Source organism: Scyliorhinus torazame, chromosome 2, assembly GCF_047496885.1.
Source record: "Scyliorhinus torazame isolate Kashiwa2021f chromosome 2, sScyTor2.1, whole genome shotgun sequence".
Lineage (NCBI taxonomy): Eukaryota > Metazoa > Chordata > Chondrichthyes > Carcharhiniformes > Scyliorhinidae > Scyliorhinus > Scyliorhinus torazame.
Window position 1 is genome coordinate 267,642,248 of NC_092708.1, and position 15,996 is coordinate 267,658,243.

The 15,996-nt window shown below is 51.2% G+C and overlaps 1 protein-coding gene across 1 annotated transcript in view; it reads right to left on the minus strand.

Annotated features, from left to right (window-relative positions):
- The window catches only part of LOC140398361 (EH domain-containing protein 3-like), a 166,752-nt gene that overhangs the window by 112,995 nt on the left and 37,761 nt on the right, over window positions 1-15,996 (minus strand). The gene's annotated exons all lie outside the window — the stretch shown is intronic.

The following is a 15,996-nucleotide window of genomic DNA, read 5'->3' on the forward strand; positions in this document are numbered from 1 at the left end:
ATGGCAGTAGGTTCAGTCGTGTGGAAGTGCAGAGGGATGGAGGTAGAGGTTTATAGTACATTAATAGCATAACATCAAATAGTCTATAGGCCACCAAATAGTAACAGGATGGTAGGTCAGGCAATAAGCAAAGAAATAACGGATGCATGTAGAAATGGTACAGCGGTTATCATGGGAGATTTTAATCTGCATATCGATTGGTGTAACCAGGTTGGTAAAGGCAGCCTTGAGGAGGAGTTATTAGAATGTGCCCGGGATAATTTCCTGGAACAGTATGTAATGGAACCTACAAGGGAACAAGCGGTCCTAGATCTGGTCCTGTGTAATGAGACAGGATTGATTAATGATCTCATAGTTCGGGATCCTCTTGGAAGGAGCGACCACAATATGGTGGAATTTAAAATACAGTTGGAGGATGACAAGGTAAAATCAAACACCAGTGTTTTGTGCTTAAGCAAAGGCGATTACAGTGGGAGGAGAGAAGAACTAGCTAAGGTAGACTGGGAGCAAAGACTTCATGGTGAAGCAGTTGAGGAACAGTGGAGAACCTTCCGAGCAATCTTTCACAATGTTCAGAAAAGGTTCATACCGACAAAAAAGAAAGACGGTAGAAAGGGGAAAAATCGACCGTGGATATCTAAGGAGGTGAGGGAGAGTATCAAATTGAAGGAAAAAACATACAAAGTGGCAAAAATTAGTGGGAGACTAGAGGACTGGTAAGTCTTTAGGGGACAACAGAAAGCTACTAAAAAAGCCATAAAGAAGAGTAAGGTAGACTATGAAAGTAAACTGGCTCAGAACATAAAAGCAGATAGTAAAAGCTTCTACAAATATATAAGACAAAAAAAGAGTGGCTAAGGCAAGTATTGGTCCTTTGGAAGATGAGAAGGGAGATTTAATAATAGGAGACGGGGAAATGGCTGAGGAGCTGAACAGGTTTTTTGGGTCAGTCTTCACAGTGGAGGACACAAATAACATGCCAGTGACTGATGGAAATAAGGATATGATAGGTGAGGGCCTTGAGATGATTGTAATCACTAAGGAGGCAGTATTGGGCAAGCTAATGGGGCTAAAGGTAGACAAGTCTCCTGGCCCTGATGGGATGCATCCCAGAGTGTTAAAAGAGGTGGCTAGGGAAATTGTAAACGCACTAGTGATAATTTATCAAAATTCACTAGACTCTGGGGTGGTCCCAGAGGATTGGAAAGTAGCAAACGTGACACCACTGTTTTAAAAAGGAGGTCGGCAGAAAGCGGGTAATTATAGGCCGGTAAGCTTAACTTCGGTTGTCGGGAAAATGCTGGAATCTATCATTAAGGAGGAAATAGCGGGGCACCTGGAGGGAAATTGTCCCATTGGGCAGACGCAGCATGGGTTCACAAAGGGTAGGTCGTGTCTCACTAATTTGGTAGAATTTTTTTGAGGACGTTACCAGTGCGGTCGATAACGGGGAGCCAATGGATGTGGTATATCTGGATTTCCAGAAAGCTTTTGACAAGGTGCCACACAAAAGGCTGCTGCATAAACTAAAGATGCATGGCATTGAGGGTAAAGTGGTAGCATGGGTAGAGGATTGGTTAACTAACAGAAAGCAGAGAGTGGGGATAAATGGGTGTTTCTCTGGTTGGCAACCTGTAACTAGTGGGGTCCCTCAAGGATCAGTGTTGGGCCCGCAGTTGTTCACAATTTACATAGACGATTTGGAGTTGGGGACCAAGTGCAATGTGTCAAAGTTTGCAGACGACACTAAGATGAGTGGTAAAGCAAAAAGTGCAGAGGATACCGGAAGTCTGCAGAAGGATTTGGATAGGTTAGGTGAATGGGCTAGGGTCTGGCAGATGGAATTCAATGTTGCCAAGTGTGAGGCTATCCATTTTGGGAGAAATAATAGCAGAATGGATTATTATTTAAACGCTAAAATGTTAAAACATGCTGCTGTGCAGAGGGACCTGGGTGTGCTGGTGCACGAGTCGCAAAAAGTTGGTGTGCAGGTGCAACAGGTGATTAAGAAGGCTAATCGAGTTTTGTCTTTCATTGCTAGAGGGATGGAGTTCAAGACTAGTGAGGTTATGCTGCAATTGTATAGGGTGTTGGTGAGGCCGCATCTGGAGTAGTGTGTTCAAATTTGGTCTCCTTACCTGAGAAAGGACATATTGGCACTGGAGGGAGTGCAGAGGAGATTCATTAGGTTGATCCCAGAGTTGAGGGGATTAGATTATGACGAGAGGTTGAGTAGACTGGGACTGTACTCATTGGAGTTTAGAAGGATGCAGGGGGATCTCATTGAGACATATAAAATTATGAAGGGAATAGATAGGATAGATGCGGGCAGGTTGTTTCCACTGGTCGGGGAAAGCAGAACTAGGGGGCATATCCTCAAAATAAGGGGAGGTAGATTTAGGACGGAGTGTAGGAGGAACTTCTTCACCCAAAGGGTTGTGAATCTCTGGAATTCCTTGCCCAGTGAAGCAGTTGAGGCTCCTTCTTTAAACGTTTTTAAGAAAAAGATAGATGCCTTTCTAAAGAATAAAGGGATTAAGGGATATGGTGTACAGGCCGGAGAGTGGAGCGGAGTCCACAAAGATCAGCCATGATCTCATTAAATGGCAGAGCAGGCTCGAGGGGCCAGATGGCCTACTCCTGTTCCTAGTTCTTATGTTCTTATGATAAGGCTGTAAAACAAATCTAGTGGAATTTTAGGCTTTATCATAAAGTTTAGGATATAAAATGATGAACCTTTAGAAAACTTTTAGGAGCACCTCAGCTACAGTGGTCTGGGCCATTCTAGACTCTGTGCATAGTATACAGAGGTTTTAGAAAGGATAATAACACTGATTTAGTAGGATGCTGTGTGGTATGAGGAACTACAAATAGCAAAAACATTTGAAATATTAAATTCTCAGCAGAATAATAGACTGCAGAACCAAACAAGTGGTTAAAATTATGAATGGATAGGAAAAAACAGACTATTTCCAGAGAATGGGATCTCAATTGAGGGGCCATTGATACAAGATTAAATAAAACAATTACAACAGTGAGCAGGAGAAACTTGTTGGAAAGCCCCCCCCGCCCCCCCCCCCCCCCACCCCACCCCCCGCTGCTGACCATCTTCTAACGTTCTGCCAGGAAGTCTAGAAACGGTTGCCACCGCCTGAAGAACCCTTGTACCGATCCCCTTAGGGCGAATTTCACCCTCTCCCATTTAATAAACCCCGCCATATCACTGATCCAGGATTCCACGCTTGGGGGCCTTGCATCCTTCCACTGAAGAAGTATCCTTCGCCGGGCTACTAGGGACACAAAGGCCAGAATACCAGCCTCTTTCGCCTCCTGCACTCCCGGCTCCTCTGCCACCCCAAATATTGCGAGCCCCCAGCCCGGCTTGACCCTGGAACCTACCACCCTCGACACCGTCCTCGCTACACCCTTTCAAAAGTCCTCCAACGCTGGGCAGGCCCAGAACATGTGGGTGTGATTTGCTGGGCTCCATGAGCACCTAACACACCTGTCCTCGCACCCAAAGAACCGGCTTATCCTTGACCCGGTCATGTGAACCCTATGCAGCACCTTAAATTGTATGAGGCTAAGCCTCGCGCAAGAGGAGGAAGAGTTCACCCTCCCTAGGGCATCCGCCCACATCCCCCACTTACGCACCATTGACACGTTGGCGGCCCAATAATACCTACAGAAGTTAGGCAATGCCAAACCCCCCCCCCCCCCCAAAATCCCTGCACCGCTCCAGGAACACCTTTCTCACCCTCGGGGTCTTCTGCGCCCACACAAACTCCATAACGCTCCTGTTAACCCGCCTGAAGAAGGCCCTAGGGATCAGGATGGGAAGGCATTGGAACAGGAACAAAAACCTCAGGAGCACCGTCATTTTAACTGACTGCACTCTACCCGCCAGGGAGAGTGGCAGCACGTCCCACCTCTTAAACTCCTCCTCCATCTGATCCACCAGCCTTGTGAAGTTAAGCTTATGTAGGGCCCCCCAGCTCCTAGCCACCTGGACCCCCAGGTACCTGAAATTCCTCTCCGCCCTTTTTAGTGGGAGCTCACCAATACCCCTCTCCTGGTCCCCTGGGTGCACTACGAACAATTCGCTCTTCCCCATATTAAGCTTGTACCCGGAGAAATCTCCAAACTCCCTAAGGATCCTCATCACCTCTGGCATTCCCCCCACCGGGTCCGCCACATATAGCAGCAAATCATCCGCATAGAGCGACACCCGATGCTCCTCCCCACCCCGCACCAGCCCCCTCCAGTTCCTCGACTCCCTCAACGCCATGGCCAGGGGTTCAATCGCCAGTGCAAAGAGCAGGGGGGACAGGGGACACCCCTGCCTCGTCCCCCGGTGTAGCTGGAAATACTGACCTCCTTCTGTTCGTGGCCACACTCGCCACCGGGGCCTCATACAGCAGCCTCACCCACCTGACGAACCCCTCCCCGAACCTTTTCAACACCTCCCACAGGTACCCCCACTCCCACCCTATCAAAGGCCTTCTCCGCATCCATCGCGCCACTATCACCACGTCCCCTTCCATCGCTGGCATCAGTATAACATTCAAGAGCCTCCATACATTGGTATTCAACTGCCTCCCTTTCACGAACCCCGTCTGATCCTCGTGTATGACCTGCGGCACACAGTCCTCTATCCTCATGGCCAGAAGCTTTGCCAGCAACTTTGCGTCTACATTTAAGAGTGAGATCGGCCTGTATGACCCACACTGTAGGGGATCCTTGTCCCGCTTCAGGATCAGGGAAATCAGCGCTCTAGACATCGTCGGGGCAGAGCCCCCCTTCCCTTGCCTCGTTAAAGGTCCTTACCAACAGCGGGCTCAGCAGGTCCGCATACTTCTTGTAAAATTCAACCGGGAACCCATCCGGCCCCGGTGCCTTCCCCGCCTGCATGTTCCCTATCCCTTTGACCAACTCCTCCAACCCCGCCACCTGCCCCTCCTCCACCCTCGGAAACCTCAGCCGATCCAGGAAGCGACCCATCCCTCCATCTTCTCGTGGGGGCTCAGACCGGGTCACTTCCTCGTAGAAGTCCCTGAAGACCCCAGTGATACCCACCACACTCCACAACGTGTTCCCTCCTCCATCCCTAACTCCCCCGATCTCCCTAGCTGCCTCTCGCTTCCGAAGCTGGTGCGCCAGCATACGGCTCGCCTTTTCTCCGGCAGATGAAACTTAACATGGATAAGTGTGAGATTATCCATTTTGATCAGAGAAATAAAAAGGCAATTGATCTAAATGGAGAGAAACTTCATAATACTTTGGGTGTCCTCGTGCATGAATTGAAAAAAGCTAGTATGCAGGTGCAGCAGGTAATAAGGAAGGCAAATGGAATTTAGGCATTCATTGCTAATGGAATAGAGTATAAAGGTAGGGGGCTGCTGTTTGCAACTGTCCAGGATATTGGTGAAACCACACCTGGAGCACTGCGCACCTTTTTGGTCCCTTTACCTGAGGAAGGTACCAGACTCCTAAACAGCCCACTTATGGGCTGATCTGATTAATACTACACTCCTGTTTGCTTCACCCAATGCCTGTGTCTATGTATTTACATTGTGTACCTTGTGTTGCCCTATTACGTATTTTCTTTTAGAAATTTAGAGTATCCAATTCATTTTTTTCCAATTAAAGGGTATGTAGCGTGGCCAATCCACCTGCCCTGCACATCTTTGGGTTGTGGGGGTGAGACCCATGCAAATACAGGGAGAATGTGCAAACTCCACACGGACAGTGACCCAGAGCCGAGATCGAACCTGGGACCTCAGCGCAGTGAGTAACCACTGTGCCACCGTGCTGCCCCACAAATTTTCTTTTCATGTACTAAATGATCTATTTGAGCTACATGCAGAAAAATAATTTTCACTGTACCTCGGTACACATGACAATCAACAAATCCAATCCAATACAAAGGACATAAATGCATTAGAGGCGGTTCAAAGATTCACGAGATCGCTTCCAGGGGTGAAGGACTTGTCTTATGAAGAGAGAATGAGCAGTTATGGCCTATACTCACTGGAATTTAGAAGAATGATAAGAGATCTAATTGAGGTACAGAAGATGCTAAAGGGGATTGACAGGGTAGACGTAGAACAGATGTTTTCCCTTGTAGAACATTCTAGAACAAAAGCCATAGTTTTAGGCTGAGGAGTGGGAGATTTAAAACAGAAATGAGGAGGAATTACTTCACTCAAAGGGTCGTGACTCAGTGGAATTCTCTGCCCTGGAGTGCAGTGGACGTTGGAATACTAAACAAATTTGAGGAGATAGGTAGGTTTTAATTAGTAGTGGGATGAAGGGTTATAGGGAGGGGCAAGAAAATGGCGATGCGATCAGCCATGATCGTATTGAATGGTGTGGAAGGCTCGAGGGGTTGATTTGCCTACTCCTGCCACACCCTTTGAAGGTAAAGTTTCTGGGAAACACATGCAAATCTGAAGGCGTTTAAACAGAAAATGTTTAACAAGTCCTAATTAAATGACCTTCTATAAAGAGGGACATACAGATGGCCTCTAAAACCTATTACTTTGACCAAGCTTTCAGTCATTTTCCCTAATAAGAGATGTTTGCGTCAATTGTTTTAGGAGCAATAGAAATCCTCCAATTCTTATGAGAAGGTAGATATAAGCCAAAAGACATAATTTGTTGCTGTACACTTTAAGGTTAAGATGTACATTAAAGATGTACTTAACCGTTTAAAACATGACTTGAGAACAGGACACAACGGCAAAGGGAATCAGTCAATCCAAAAAATGCCCGGTAGAAATGTGGACCGGAGCGGGTGCATTTTCACAAACTCTGGCTCTGCTCATCTTGTAATCCTTTATTTTATCCATATTTGTCTTTTCTAGAGAGGGGTTGCGCTATGTCCCTGGAGGATCCTGATTGGCATTTTGCAAAGAGGAGACGAGATATATTGCAGAAAATCCTCGTTTGACTGTGGCGGTCAGACTGGGGCCCAGGTTGCAATGGGGTTGTTGCTGGTGAGCGGGCTTTCACCTCGGCAGTGCTGTGTGCGTCTGGATGATGGCCACCATTGAGAATGTTGTTCACGATTAAGATCTCGGCTCTGTGGTGCAGGTTTTTATAGCTCACTTTGAAGAATTGCGAGGTTTCCTTGGGAGAATGGTGGAGGTGCATGTGCGGGTTCTTGCATTCAAAAGAGCACTTTCCCTGGTAAGAGATCGCCTTCAGAGAAATTTAGATCCTGCTGCATGGCGTGTCACTTCGGCCTGGCAGGTGCGGGAGGTAGGGGCCGGGCAAGGTGTGTCTGTGAGCCTGGTCCCTGGCGGGAAGTGGGGGGCCTAGTTCCCAATTGAGTTTAAAAATTGTCTGCCACACTTGGGTTATCCTGCCCTCTGCAACCCCCCCCCCCCCCCCCCCCCCCACCGCCAAGTTCAAATTAACAGAATTTTTGAATTAGATTTGTGTTTAGTCGGAATTGCACTCAATATTTTGTATTCCAGGTCCAATGGAACATGGGATAACGGCGGTGCGCTCCTTTGCCCATTGGGCAGTGTGTGGTTCATGAGCTCGGCCCTCTCTCATGCACTGCGTTACAGTTTAGCATACTCTCTTTATGCCCGTTTGCAGCTTTTGTCCGCCACTAAGTGCAAATTTGAGATTGGAATTTGAATTGTAACTAGTGTATTTCCTAGCAGCCGTATTACTTAAACCCGTCGCTCTGACCCAAAAATACCAAAAGCCTCTGTCTATGATTCCTTGCAATCTCACTGTGCCAGAATGCAGTTCCAATTCTTTTTTTTTAAATATATATATATATTATATATATATATATATATTTTATTCAAGATTTTTGGCCAAACATAACAGTACGTAGTGTTTCTTTTACACAACAATAAAGCAATATAAATAACAGTGGCCAGTTTTAAACAAATAAATAAATAATATATAAACAAAAACAAAACTGAATGGCAACTGCCTTGTCCAAAATAAATACTCTCCAAAAATACAATCCAACAATCCAATATACAATTACCTATAACAACTACCTATACATATTATACATATACAATAACATCTGAGAGTCCGTTCGATTCCTCCCCCCCGCCCCCCCCCCGGGTTGCTGCTGTTGTCTACTTCTTTTGCATTCCCTCTATCTTTCTGTGAGGTAATCGACGAACGGTTGCCACCGCCTGGTGAACCCGAGCCGAACCCCTTAACACAAACTTAATCTGTTCTAACTTTATAAACCCTGCCATGTCGTTTATCCAGGTCTCCACACCCGGGGGTTTGGCTCCCTTCCACATTAACAATATCCTGCGCCGGGCTACTAGGGACGCAAAGGCCAACACGCCAGCCTCTCTCGCCTCCTGCACTCCCGGCTCTTCTGCAACCCCAAATATAGCCAACCCCCAGCTTGGTTCGACCCGGACCCCCACCACCTTCGAAAGCACCTTTGCCACCCCCACCCAGAACCCCTGTAGTGTCGGGCATGACCAGAACATGTGGGTGTGCTTCGCTGAGCCTCTCGAGCATCTCGCACACCTATCCTCTACCCCAAAAAATTTACTGAGCCGTGCTCCAGTCATATGCGCCCTGTGTAACACCTTAAATTGTATCAGGCTTAGCCTGGCACACGAGGACGATGAGTTTACCCTACGTAGGGCATCAGCCCACAGCCCCTCCTCAATCTCCTCCCCCAGCTCCCCTTCCCACTTCCCTTTCAACTCATCCACCATGATCTCCCCCTCGTCCCTCATTTCCCTGTATATGTCCGACACCTTACCATCCCCGACCCATGTCTCTGAGATCACTCTATCCTGCACCTCCTGCGTCGGGAGCTGGGGGAATTCCCTCACCTGTTGCTTCGCGAAAGCCCTCAATTGCATGTACCGAAATGCATTCCCTTGGGGCAACCCATATTTTTCCGTCAGCGCTCCCAGACTTGCAAACGTCCCATCTACAAACAGATCTCTCAGTTGTACTACCCCAGCTCTTTGCCATGCTCCAAATGCCCCATCCATTCTCCCCGGAACGAACCTATGATTGTTTCTTATCGGGGACCGCACCGAAGCTCCCGTCCTCTGCCCACAAATTTTCAATGTAGCCACCACCACCGGGCTTGTGGTGTATTTCTTTGGTGAGAACGGCAACGGCGCCGTCACCATTGCTTGTAGGCTAGTCCCCCTGCAGGACGCCCTCTCCAATCTCTTCCATGCCGCTTCCTCCCCTTCTCCCATCCACTTACACACCATTGAAACATTGGCGGCCCAGTAGTACTCACTTAGGCTCGGTAGTGCCAGCCCCCCCCCTGTCCCTACTACGCTGCAAAAATCCCCTCCTCACTCTCGGGGTCTTCCCGGCCCACACAAAACTCATAATACTCTTCTCGATTCTTTTGAAAAAAGCCTTCGTGATCACCACCGGGAGGCACTGAAACACAAAAAGGAATCTCGGGAGGACCACCATTTTAACCGCCTGCACTCTACATGCCATTGACAGGGACACCGTGTCCCATCTCTTAAAGTCCTCTATTCCATCTGTTCCACCAACCGCGTTAAGTTAAGCCTGTGTAATGTACCCCAATTCTTGGCTATCTGGATCCCCAAGTACCGGAAGTCCCTTGTTACCTTCCTCAACGGTAAATCCTCTATCTCTCTGCTCTGCTCCCCTGGATGCACCACAAGCAACTCACTTTTCCCCATGATCAGTTTGTACCCTGAAAAATCCCCAAACACCCCCAGTATCCGCATTATCTCTGGCATCCCCTCTGCCGGGTCCGTCACATATAGCAACAAATCATCCGCATACAGAGATACCCGGTGTTCTTCTCCCCCCCCCCCCCCCACTTCCTGGAACCCCTCAATGCTATGGCCAGGGGTTCAATCACCAGTGCAAACAATAACGGGGACAGAGGACATCCCTGCCTCGTCCCTCTATGGAGCCGAAAATAGTCAGACCCCCATCCATTCGTGACCACGCTCGCCATCGGGGCCCTATACAGCAACTGTACCCACCTGATATACCCATCCCCCAAACCAAATCTCCTCAGCACCTCCCACAAATAATCCCACTCCACTCTATCAAATGCTTTCTCGGCATCCATCGCCACCACTATCTCCGCTTCCCCCTCTGGTGGGGGCATCATCATTACCCCTAGCAGCCTCCGTATATTTGTATTCAGCTGTCTCCCCTTCACAAACCCAGTTTGGTCCTCATGAACCACCCCCAGGACACAATCCTCTATCCTCATTGCCATTACCTTGGCCAGAATCTTAGCGTCCACATTCAGGAGGGAAATGGGCCTGTAGGACCCGCATTGCAGCGGGTCTTTTTCCTTCTTTAGGAGGAGCGATATCGTTGCCTCTGACATAGTCGGGGGCAACTGCCCCCTTTCCCTTGCCTCATTAAAGGTTCTCATCAGTAGCGGGGCCAGCAAGTCCATATATTTCCTATAGAATTCAACTGGGAATCCGTCTGGTCCCGGGGCCATCCCCGCCTGCATACTCCCAATCCCTTTCACCACTTCCTCCGTCTCAATCTGTGCTCCCAGTCCCACCCTCTCCTGCTCCTCCATCTTGGGAAATTCCAGCTGATCCAGAAAGCACATCATTCTCTCCTTCCCATCCGGGGGCTGAGCTTCATATAATCTTTCGTAAAATGCCTTGAATACTCCATTCACTCTCTCCGCTCCCCGCTCCATCTCTCCCTCCTCATCTCTCACCCCCTCTATCTCCCTCGCTGCTCCCCTTTTCCTCAGTTGGTGGGCCAGCAACCTGCTCGCCTTCTCCCCATATTCGTACTGTACACCCTGTGCCTTCCTCCATTGTGCCTCTGCATTACCCGTAGTCAACAAGTCAAATTCTACATGTAGCCTTTGCCTTTCTCTGTACAGTCCCTCCTCCGGTGCCTCCGCATATTGTCTGTCCACCCTCAGAAGTTCTTTCAACAACCGCTCCCTTTCCCTACCCTCCTGCTTTCCTTTATGTGCCCTAATAGATATCAGCTCCCCTCTAACCACTGCCTTCAGCGCCTCCCAGACCACTCCCATCTGTACCTCCCCATTATCATTGAGTTCCAAGTACCTTTCAATACACCCCCTCACCCTTAAGCACACCCCCTCATCTGCCAATAATCCCATGTCCATTCTCCAGGGTGGACGCTGTTCTTTTTCTTCCCCCATCTCCAGGTCCACCCAATGTGGAGCATGATCCGAAATGGCTATAGCCGTGTACTCCGTCCCCGTCACCTTTGGGATCTGTGCCCTTCCCAGAACAAAAAAGTCGATCCGTGAATAAACTTTGTGGACATAGGAGAAAAACGAAAACTCCTTACTCCTAGTCTACTAAATCTCCAGGGGTCTACTCCTCCCATCTGCTCCATAAAGTCCTTAAGCACCCTAGCTGCAGCCGGCCTCCTTCCGGTCCTGGACCTCGATCTGTCCAGCCCTGGGTCCAGCACCGTATTAAAATCTCCACCCATTACCAACTTCCCCACTTCTAGGTCCGGGATTCGTCCTAACATACGCCTCATAAAGTTGGCATCATCCCAGTTCGGGGCATACACGTTCACTAATACCACCGCCTCCCCTTGCAATTTACCACTCACCATCACGTATCTGCCCCCACTATCCGCCACTATAGTCTTTGCCTCAAACATTACCCGCTTCCCCACTGGTATGGCCACCCCCCTGTTTTTTGCGTCGAGCCCCGAATGAAACACCTGCCCCACCCATCCTTTGCGTCGTCTGACCTGGTCTATCAGCTTCAGATGCGTCTCCTGAAGCATAACCACATCTGCCTTAAGTTTCTTTAGGTGTGCGAGTACCCGTGCCCTCTTTATCGGCCCGTTCAGCCCTCTCACATTCCACATGATCAACCGGGTTGGGGGACTCTTTTACCCCCCCCCTTTGACGACTAGCCATCTCCTTTTCCAATCCAGCTCCTCACCCGGTTCCCACGTAGCCGTATCTCCCCAAAGCAGCCCCCCCCGCCCCGACCACCCACTCCCCCCATACCAGCTCCCCCTTCTCCCCAGCAGCAGCAACCCAGTTAACCACCCCCCCCCCCCCCCCCGCCGCTAGATCCCAAACTAGCGTAATTGCACCCCCCATGTTGCTCCCAGAAGTCAGCAAACTCTGGCCGACCTCGGCTTCCCCCCGTGACCTCGGCTCACACTGTGCAAGGCCCCCTCCTTCCTGCTTCCCTGTTCCCGCCGTGATTACCATAGCGCGGGAACAAAGCCCGCGCTTCCCTTTTGGCCCCGCCCCCAATGGCCGGCGCCCTCAGCTCCTCATCCTCCCTCCCCCACGACATGGGGAAGAGAGAAAAGTCACAGGGTCGCAGGATTAACAACTTGGGAAGTCATCTCTTCCCTCTTTTCCCCCCCTTCATCCCACATATTCACCCCCCCCACTTTGTCCCAAACGTTCTTTTTATGGCCCGCTCACTCCAGTTTCTCCTCGACAATAAATGTCCCGCCTCATCTGCCGTTTCGAAGTAGTGGTGTTTCCCTTGATGTGTGACCCACAGTCTTGCCGGTTGCAGCATTCCAAATTTAATCTTCCGTTTGTGCAGCACCGCCTTGGCCCGATTAAAGCTTGCCCTCCTTCTCGCCACCTCCGCACTCCAATCTTGATATACGCGGATCACCGCGTTCTCCCACCTACTGCTCCGAGTTTTCTTTGCCCATCTGAGGACCATCTCTCTGTCCTTATATCGGAGAAATCTCACAACTATGGCTCGAGGAATTTCTCCAGCCCTCGGTCTTCGCGCCATAACTCGATAGGCTCCCTCCACCTCCAGTGGACCCGTCGGGGCCTCCGATCCCATTAACAAGTGCAGCATCGTGCTCACATATGCCCCGACGTCCGCCCCTTCTACACCTTCGGGAAGACCAAGAATCCTTAAATTCTTCCTCCTCGCATTATTCTCCAGCACCTCCAGCCTTTCAACACACCTTTTGTGTTGTGCCTCGTGCATCTCCGTTTTCACCACCAGGCCCTGTATGTCGTCCTCATTCTCAGCAGCCTTTACCTTCACGACCCGAAGCTCCTGTTCCTGGGTCTTTTGCTCCTCCTTTAGTCCCTCAATCGCTTGTAATATCGGGGCCAACAGCTCCTTCTTCATCTCCTTTTTGAGTTCTTCCACGCAACGCCGCAGGAACTCTTGTTGGTCAGGGCCCCATATTAAACTGCCTCCTTCTGACGCCATCTTGCTTTGTGCCTGCCTTCCTGGCCGCTGCTCTAGAGGATCCACCGCAATCCGGCCACCTTCCTCTCTTTTTTCCATCCGTGTCCAGGGGGGATTCCCTTCTGGATTACAGCACAGTGTTTTTTGCCGTTAAAATTGCTGTTGGGGCTCCTATCAAGAGCCCAAAAGTCTGTTCCACCGGGAGCTGCTGAAACGTGCAACTTAGCTGGTCATCGCCGCACCCGGAAGCTGCAGCTCCAATTCTTGACAACACAGAACGTGTAGGGGCTGGTTTAGCACACATTGGCTAAATCGCTGGCTTTTAAAGCAGACCAAGGCAGGCCAGCAGCACGGTTCAATTCCCGTACCAGCCTCCCCGAACAGGCGCCAGAATGTGGTGACTAGGGGCTTTTCACAGTGACTTCATTTGAAGCCTACTTGTGACAATAAGCGATTTTCATTTCATTTCATTCCCTGCCAACCTACCACAGCTTCCAATGGAAATAAAATAATTAGTTACAAGTTTATTTCTCACAGCAGACAAATTAGCATTTAAAACAAATACAATTTCTACAATGTAGGAAGCCACCATTTGGCCAATCAAGTTGTACTGACTCGCTGAAAGAGCACCCCACCCAGGCTCACTCTCCAGCCGCATTCCCATAACCTCGTAACCCCACAAAAGCTGCACATCTTTGGACACAAGGGGCAATTTTAGCATGCCCAATCCGCCTAACCTGATCATCATTTGACTGTGGGAGGAAACTGGAGCACCCAGAGTAAATCCACGTAGACATAGGGAGAACATGCAAATTCCACACACAGTCACTCAAGGCCAAATTGAATTCAGGTCTCTGGTGCTGTGAGACAGCAGTGCTAACCACTGTGCCACAATGCCAGCCCATTTTGCCTATGCTTCAGAATTTTTTTCACTTCTTCCCTTTGCAGTTGGGACCTTCGCTAAATCAGTTTGTGCCGGGGCAGCATGGTGGCGCAATGGTGAGGACCCGGGTTCGATCCCGGCCCCGGGTCACTGTCCGTGCAGAGTTTACACATTCTCCCTGCGTTTGCGTGGGTCTCCCACCCCCACAACTCAAAGATGTGCAGGTTAGGTCGATTGGCCATGCTAAATTGCCCCTTAATTTAGATTAAAAAAAGAACTCGGTACTCTAAATTATTATTATTTTTTTCCCAATCAGTGCGTGCCAACCTCTCCGGCAGAGAGCGGCGACGCTGATTGGCTGTTGCGGGGAGTGAATTGGGGAAAGCTGCTGTCGGGTGAGTTTCTAGAACTAATATATTTCAGGCAGTGGCTAAACCCGAGACACTACACAGGTAGTGTCTCCCACCCATCTTCCTCCTCTAACCCCAAAAAAAGACTGTGTGGTGAGTTGGTGAGGTAAGCTTATCTTTCCTTTTCCTCTCTCCACCCTTCCACCACCTCTAACCTGTGGGAATTGTGAAATCAGGTAAGCTTTTTTTTTTCTCTGTAATTGTCAAGTGGATAAATCGAAGGGATGGCAGAGAGGTCAGTGCAATGTTCCTCCTGCAGGATGCTCGAGGTGAGGGGCACCGTCAGTGGCCCTGCTGAGTTCACCTGCGGGAAGTGCATCCATCTCCAGCTCCTCAAAGACCGTGTTAGGGAACTGGAGCTGGATAAACTGAGGATCATTCGGGAGGCAGAGTCGGTTATAGATAGAAGCTACAAGGATGTAGTTACTCCTAAGAATGAAGGTAGCTGGGTGACGTTTAAAAGGAGGGGGAAGAAGCAGTCAGTGTAGGGATCCCCTGCGGTTGTTCCCCTCAATAACAGGTACACCGTTTTGGATACTGATGGGGGGGGGGGCCTACCAGCTCCAACCGGGATCGGTGTTTCGGGCCGCTAAAAGGAGCGGCGGCAGTTAACAGGAGGGACCAGGCGCGGGACCAGGCGCGGGACCAGGCGCGGGACCAGGCGCGGGACCAGGCGCGGGACCAGGCGCGGGACCAGGCGCGGGACCAGGCGCGGGACCAGGCGCGGGACCAGGCGCGGGACCAGGCGCGGGACCAGGCGCGGGACCAGGCGCGGGACCAGGCGCGGGACCAGGCGCGGGACCAGGCGCGGGACCAGGCGCGGGACCAGGCGCGGGACCAGGCGCGGGACCAGGCGCGGGACCAGGCGCGGGACCAGGCGCGGGACCAGGCGCGGGACCAGGCGCGGGACCAGGCGCGGGACCAGGCGCGGGACCAGGCGCGGGACCAGGCGCGGGACCAGGCGCGGGACCAGGCGCGGGACCAGGCGCGGGACCAGGCGCGGGACCAGGCGCGGGACCAGGCGCGGGACCAGGCGCGGGACCAGGCGCGGGACCAGGCGCGGGACCAGGCGCGGGACCAGGCGCGGGACCAGGCGCGGGACCAGGCGCGGGACCAGGCGCGGGACCAGGCGCGGGACCAGGCGCGGGACCAGGCGCGGGACCAGGCGCGGGACCAGGCGCGGGACCAGGCGCGGGACCAGGCGCGGGACCAGGCGCGGGACCAGGCGCGGGACCAGGCGCGGGACCAGGCGCGGGACCAGGCGCGGGACCAGGCGCGGGACCAGGCGCGGGAGAGCCCCCCCCCCCCAAAACTGGTGCATGGAGAGGACCAGGAGCGGAGCCGGCAGACGCGCGAACCCGGGGAAGAAGGCCGAGAAGGTCCGGGAGGGCAAAATGGCGGCCGGAAAGGATCGGGAGGTGTGGGCCCAGTGGGCCAGAGAACAGCAGGAGCTCCTTAAAAACTGCTTCGTGGAGCTGAAAATGGATTGCTGGCCTCCATGGAGAGAATTGTAGTGACCCAGAAGGTGCAGGAG